We start from the raw sequence: 8,504 nt of genomic DNA on the forward strand, positions 1-8,504 counted from the left end.
CACAACATACAATAGACAGCACAACATACAACAGACAGCACAACATACAATAGACAACACAACATGCAATAGACAGCACAACATACAATAGACAGCACAACATACAATAGACAGCACAACATACAATAGACAGCACAACATACAATAGACAGCACAACATACAATCACGACCATGAAGAATAAAACTGCTCGTCTCCTTGGTTGTGCGGAGGTCAATGTGTCCTCTTATCAGAGGAGGAATTTAGTAATCAAATTTGATCATTCTCTCCCTCCCATTAGTTTGGGAGATTCAGTCGTGCCCCCGCCCTATGCAATACACGTCGACCACAGATGGATTGTCCTTCATTATATTCAGAGACAGAGTTTAATGGCCAGTGATAGAATAATATGATCGTTCATTCGCGTGCTGGGTCGACTGTAAAAAAAATGTACAGCGTCTTCTCTGCTGGCTCCTATTGCTCTTCTTGCTCCTTCGTCTCTTCCCATCGTCGTATTTTCCGTTCTCTTTCATCGTTTATACTTCCACCCAACTATCATCTGTATCACTGATATTCCAGCCACTGATCACGCCTCTCCTTGACCCAATTTTGTCCTAAAATTTATTTATTTCTGAAGATGCCGGTAATCGCCTAACTGCAGGACTTTCTCAAGCTCCGGTAGATACAGTCTTCAGTTATATCTCAAACGGGATAACAATACAATGGAACCTTCATGATTTGTCTTTATTTTATTTATATATACTTATATTACGCCCACAATTTTTATACACATACATCCGTCTACTGAATTTATCCACTAAATGTATTAATTTCGTGTTATATGAAGACTTTTATATATATATATATATATATATATATATATATATATATATATATATATATATATATATATATGTCGTACCTAATAGCCAGAACGCACTTCTCAGCCTACTATTCAAGGCCCGATTTGCCTAATAAGCCAAGTTTTCATGAATTAATGTTTTTTCGTCTACCTAACCTACCTAACCTAACCTAACCTAGCTTTTTTTGGCTACCTAACCTAACCTTACCTATAAATATAGGTTAGGTTAGGTTAGGTAGGGTTGGTTAGGTTCGGTCATATATCTACGTTAATTTTAACTCCAATAAAAAAAATTGACCTCATACATAGAGAAAAGGGTTGCTTTATCATTTCATAAGAAAAAAATTATAGTAAATATATTAATTCAGGAAAACTTGGCTTATTAGGCAAATCGGGCCTTGAATAGTAGGCTGAGAAGTGAGTTCTGGCTACTAGGTACGACATATATATATATATATATATATATATATATATATATATATATATATATATATATATATATATATATATATATATATATATACTATTAATGCTTTTATTTATATTCGTAAAAATATCCATCTATAAAATACTAAACTCCATTCTACACATGTGATTACACTGATAAATGAAGTAAAATGAATTAAAAACAAAGGAACAATGGTCACTAGTGGTGTACCCGAGGATTATGTCCTAGGACCTTTATTATCCAAAATACATAAACAAAACTTTTTCCTACGATACTACCAAAAGTCGCGTTATAAATTAAGAAAATTACTGTGAGCTAAAGGAGGATCTTAATTTGCTTCGGGCTTGGTTACAAAAAATAGTAGTAATGCAGCTCAATGTAGAAAATTCTAGTTTTTAAACTTTGTTACAGAAAAACGACATGGGACATCAGCTCAGCATGGAGATAACAGTAATTCCTATTATTTTTAAGAATTGTGAATACAAAATTAATAAAGATGAAAACACAAATGAAGTGTGAACTTACCTTACAAATTAAAAGCAATAGGAATGTACCTTTCAGATCTACAAGTGGTAGTTAAATTAATACTGCCAAATTGTCATCCACACTTCTGTGGAAACAAACATTTCATTCACCTGGTCTCTAGGAGATTCGAACCACGGACCCCACGCGTGTGAGAAGCAGTGGCTCTATCCACTCACCTGTGAGCAGTCTTAATATTGAAAGATTCTAAAAGCAACTACTGCTGCTATGCTGGAATTTTCAACTTTCTCTGACTACTACTGAAGCTCGGATTAAATAGTGATCCACGCCCGTCATATAAATTGTCATCCACACTTCCGCAGAAATAAACATTTCCACGGAACTGTTTAATACTGTTGTCTTATAACATTACCTTGCTCTAGTGCACACATTTGTGAGCCTCGTAAGAAATGACCGACGTTTAACACTAACAACCTTTCATTGACTTGCTCGGTTTATAAACTGCACGCTGCATAGTTTAGTTATCAATTATTCATATTTAGCGTCATTTGATATTAAGTGGTATTATTATCGTAATCATTGCAAAAATCAGGAAGCAAAATATTCATAGGACCTAATGTGAGGTGATTATAAAAATAAGACGCCATGCTTGGACGACTATTTAGCACTGTTCTGAAATAAATAAATTGTAATAGGCTAAAATCCCCGACGAAGAAATCCATAGAGGGACAGGCGGTGAACGTCTTTATCTGAGTCAGGCTGCTGAAGGAAGAGATCTGTTGCCAGTTTGGCAACTTTTTTTTTATATAAGCACTTCCGTTTTACTTAACCCGGAATATTTGATAATAAGTTGATTATTAAAATGTATTATTTGTGATGCAAAAAGAGGAAGATGGAAGCACTGAGCGCTGTATCTTACTGAAAACAGTTCCATCAGTTGCGACTGTGACTTTAAAATCTGCACATCTGTATTGAAGCAATTTTCAACATTTTATTACGAACTCCTTATAATGGTTACTACGTCAACTGGAAAACATGCACCTCGGAAGAGCAAACGCTGGCAAATTATATCAGAATCTTTAAGAAATTTTGGCCTGTAAATATTTTTTTATTGAAAGACAGTTCCATAAAAATAATATTTAATTGGCCAAAGCTCTGTAACTCTTTGGTGCTGCTCTGCGGACTTTATTGACGTTCAGAATACAAGCACACAAAATCCCGTAAAATTATTCAGAATTTATTTAAAATAAAACACAATATAATCCGCAGAACAACAACAATGCGGGTAGGTGTATAACGATGACCAAACCACACAACCAGACGATGAAGATGGATGACGTTTCGGTCCATCCACGACCATCACAGATGGACACTCAGACCGAAACTTCGTCTCTCCATCTTCTGATGTGTGGTTTACTCAATTTTTTCCAGGCACGTTATGATGATAAGTATATATTATATACCTATGCACGTCTGCATAGGTATATAACATTCAGAATATGAATGTATGCCTATGTTTGTATTTCATGTCTTGAGATACAAACACATACCTACCATTAACTCATTAAATGAGAGGAAGCTTAGTTTCTCAACACTCAAATATCAGCGAGGCGGACAACCTTCCTGTTGTCTGAACTCTATTTTATTTCCCACTTCCACAACTCTCCAACGCTTGTTAAAAGCCTCATGAAGAAATCCAATCAGTCTTGCATAGTTTCAAATCTTGATTTACACTTTGCGTTTCAATCATTGTCATGTTAGAAAATGCCCAATTCTTCTTAGTCATACCTTTTCCTCCTCCTCTGCCTTTCTTTACTTCCATTACTTCTAACCTTACTCTAATTCTCTTAATTCTTACCTTTCTTTCTTATTCTTCCATTTGTCTCTTTTTCTTATATTTTTATCTTATTCTTATGTTTCTCTTATTCTTGCCTTTCATCTTATCCGTACCTTTTATTTTACTCTTACTTTCATCTTTCTCATACATTCATCTCACTCTTTCCTTATACTGAGTCTCTTCAACACACACACACACACACACACACACACACACACACACACACACACACACACACACACACACACGGCCTGGTAGCCTGGTGGATAGCGCGCAGGACTCGTAATTCTGTGGCACGGGATCGATTCCCGCACCAGGCAGAAACAAATGGGCAAAGTTTCCTTCACCCTGAATGCCTCTGTTACCTAGCAGTAAATAGGTACCTGGGAGTTATTCAGCTGTCACAGGCTGCGTCCTGGTGTGTGTGTGTGTGTGTGTGTGTGTGTGTGTGTGTGTGTGTGTGTGTGTGTGTGTGTGTGTGTGTGTGTGTGTGTGTGTGTGTGTGGAAAAAAAAGTAGTTAGTAAACAGTTGATTGACAGTTGAGAGGCGGGCCGGAAGAGCAAAGCTCAACCCCCGCAAACACAACTAGGTGAATACACAAGAGTTAGAGGGGACATGATCATCCCCTAACAAGATTCTCAGAGGAATTGATAGGGTAGATAAAGACAGGCTATTCATCACAAGAGGACACAGGTGGAAACTGAGTGTATAATCAGAGTAGTAGACAAATGGAATGCATTAGGCAGTGATGTGGTGGAGGCTGACTCAATACACAGCTTCAAGTGTAGATATGATAGAGCCCAGTAGGCTCAGGAACCTGTACATTAGTTGACTGACAGTTGAGAGGCGGGACCAAAGAGCCAGAGCTCAACCCCCGCAAGCACAATTAGGTAAGTACACACACTGAAACTAGGCAGTGGAAACAGGAGGCCAGACACAGGATACCGATTGGGAGATGAAGTCCTTCATGAAACGGAGAGAGAAAGATCTAAGAGTTGATATCACATTAAGCCTGTCTCCTGAAACCCACATAAAAAATAACATCTGCGGCATACGCGAGGCTGGCTAACATCAGAACTGCCTTCAGGAACCTGTGCAAGGAATGATTCAGAACCCTGTATACCACACATGTCAGACCAATGCTGGAGTATGCGGCCCCAGCATGGAGCCCGTACCTTGCCAAGCACAAGACGAAGCTTGAAAAAGTTCAGAGGTATGCCACTAGGCTAGTCCCAGAACTAAGAGGCATGAGTTGCGAGGAAAGGTTGCGTGAAATACACCTCACGACACAAAGACAGAAGAGTAAGGGGGAGACATGATCACTACCTACAAAATTCTCAGAGGAATTGACAGGGTAGATAAAGATAAGCTGTTTAACACGGGTGGTACGCGAACAAGGGGACACAGGTGGAAACGAAGTACCCAAATGAGCCACAGGGATTTTATAAAGAACTTTTTCAGTGTCAGAGTAGTTAACAGATGGAATACATTAGGAAGTGATGTGGTGGAGGCTGACTCCATACACAGTTTCAAATGTAGATATACGAGCCCAGTAGGCTCAGGAATCTGTACACCAGTTGATTGACGGACGACAGGCAGGACCAAAGAGCCAAAGCTCAACCCCCGCAAGTACAAGTACACACACACACACACACACACAGATAGGGGCCTGATAGCTGAGTGGACAGCGCTCTGGACTCTTAATCCATAGGTCCGGGTACGATCCCCGGTAATGGCAGAAACAAAATGGGCAGTTTCTTTCACCCTGATGCCCCTGTTACCTAGCAGTTAATAGGTACCTAAGAGTTAGACAGCTGTTATGGGCTGCTTCCTGGGTGTGTGGAAAAAAATAGTAGTTAGTAACAGTTGAGTTGAGAGGCGGACCGAAAGAGCAGAGCTCAACCCCTGCATGCACAACTAGGTGAATACAATTAGGTGCACGCGCGCGCATACACACACACACTATTACACGATCTTATAATGGTCCAGGACGGAACGGAACGGCGCGTTTCTTCATTTTCAGATGTGTGGGTTGGGTGTCAAATATTCTGCAAATTTGCAAAAGTTGCTATTCAATCGTATGGTTATATCGTATATATATGATACACAACAAGGGTCCGAAGACAGCCCACTGGAGCTCCTCATTTACAACGATTTCCTACTAAGACTTAACTTCATGCCGACTCTCTGCCTCTTAAAATAACAAGGAATTTGTCCAACTTAGGAGAGCACCCAAAATAGCAGTGTCCGTCATGAACTGCTCATTAAGTTACATATTACTGAGTTTCATCACATCTGGAAAGAATAAGCTTTAGACTAAGGTCGATGAAATGTCTAAAAGCCATCACTTACGAAAGTATTTTTATTACCTGTTGGCCAACTTTCACAATAAACTTAGCGATACACTGCAATAAAACATCCAGGCAAAATGTGTCATTAATGTATTGTTCAGCAAATATCAATTCAATCCGTAAATCAACTCAATTAAATGAGCCAGAAATTCTATCTCACTTCAGTTGACGGTTCAACATCGTGTAAATCTCTCAATTATAAATTAGCACACAACCAAGTTCATTAATTGTTACATATTAATAATGACTGGTGTACATGGGCATACTACCGATTCATTGAATCTGTATCTATAATTTCGAATGTTTGTTCGAGGTTGGAGGCCAGACGCTTGTGGCTAGCCTCACCCACCTTTTCACAATAATTGCTATTGGGCAGATGCCCAACATGTGCTGGTTGGGGTTGGCGCCATTGAAAGGAATATCATGTGACACAGTGCCATAGAGAACCCCACTATGAATCTTCCTATAGCATTATGGCTCCACTGTGATTTTTCCCTCTTGTCATATTGAAAATCTTTGTGTGTTGATCACGCCAAAAAAATCAACCAAAACCAAAACAACAACAATTAAAGCATAATATTTTACCGGTACCCCCATATAGTTAATTACAAGAGTATCAGTGTAAATGTTAGCCTTGTACAGCTGCACTATGGTGGATTTTAGGCACGGGACCAAGCACTTTATATTCAGTAACATGTTGCGCATTGTGTGCGAGTTTGATTACCTAGGGAGCGCCAAGAGCAGGTAGGCTCTCGCCGGCTGCGTGAGGTGAACAGCATCATGACACACTTCAACCTGTGACCCTGTCTCTCATCTAAATAATAAACAAATTCTCTCTTTCCAATGCATGGCATTATGGTTTCTAGTCAAAGAGTGTTCGGAGTATTCATGAAGTTTTCCCACCTAAGATCTGAATTACAGAGAAACTCAGTGCCAATAAAAACTTAAGATTGAAATTTATCAATGATAAAACATCTTTTAATGTTCGGATACTTGAAGTGTACCTCTGGAAATTGGGTTAGGTCACTCCTCTTTCCCCGCCCAATATATACACACAAACTCCCATCCCCAAACGCGCACACACAAGAGCAGGTGTTTATCAACAACTGGAAATGGTAACACTTCCGATGTTCGAAATGGTAAACAGCAAGTATACTCGCACATACCTTGTTATATCCGCTCTCTGCTAACGCGCTGAAGATCACCCACCTGTTCAGGAATGATAACAATAGAATCAGTCATAATAGGAACATGGTTAAGCAAATCCTTAATACACCCCGACGCAGTATGATAAACTTGTGTCAATACTTTCGTATTCACTCAACGCTGGAACACCATACACTCAAAACTAAATGCCTACCAAAACAGATGTAAAATTTAAGGTAAACAAAGATATTTGAGTATTAACAGACAAGAGAGATTACATCCAAGAAAACTAGCAGAAAACAGAACATCAGAAACAGTTAATCTTGTGTACATTATCGCCTGTGTAGTCTGGACAGTACGAAACCATCAAGGTGTTGCTAAGTCCCCAAGGCGGACCACAAGCATAATTAACACACCACAGTAGGAATTAGGATTTATAAGCACGTTAATTGCTTGATAATTGTTCAATTTATATATTCTACATTATGTTTAAATACCATTAAAGTTGGAGACATGACATCCACTGACATTTCAAAGACAACTTGAGAGAATGCATCACGCATTGATCAACCCGGCCTCTTAAAAATAACGTCACTTTTGGCTCGTATGCGCGCTATGGCCAAATTTGGACGTAATTTGAAATTAAATCGACTCAAGAAAGTGACGTACAGTCCCGTTTTCTGTTTGAGTCGTCCGGCTTACTCAGTAAGGTTAGAAGAGGACACTTTCAATTAACGTTTTTTTATAACGTTTTGAAACTTTATGAGAATTTCCTGCCCACCTAACCTATCAGAGGACCCTTAACTTACTGTTCTTGAAAAAAAAAATACCAAATTTATTTTCCTTTTTTTTTTCATTTTCAAATTACGTCCACTTTCGGCCATACGGGCAAACGGCCAAAAGCGATGTTATTTTTAAGAGAACAGGTTGATGACAACTGTCACCGGCACCAGATAATATTCATCTAACCCAGAAGTTTAGCCTACATACATTTGGGTCAGTCTTTTCCATACCTGATACCAGGATACTTAAGAAAAAAACACTTCATCTTCTATGTCTAGTACGGCACACTCAACTGCGCTTCAGCGCACCGGAGCACATAACCCTTCTTGCAGACTATATTAATAATTTCGACCGGTTCCTGTCAAGAAGGTTGAAACTGAAACATTACCTTTGTTTTTGTTATCCTAAGAACATGAAGAACTACAGTTTGTTAAGAACTTGCTAAGTCACACTAAAATCATTCTCTCGCAGACAATACTGTAACGTTGGAAAATGTGACCCAGTTCACATTTTCGAAACGTTGTGCAAATTATATAAATAAGTGTAATACACTCTATAGTAAATCACTTCTTTTCTTCACCTCAAAAGTACGAAAATGAGTTTTGGAGAACTCCT

Source organism: Procambarus clarkii, chromosome 9 (genome assembly GCF_040958095.1).
Source record: "Procambarus clarkii isolate CNS0578487 chromosome 9, FALCON_Pclarkii_2.0, whole genome shotgun sequence".
Lineage (NCBI taxonomy): Eukaryota > Metazoa > Arthropoda > Malacostraca > Decapoda > Cambaridae > Procambarus > Procambarus clarkii.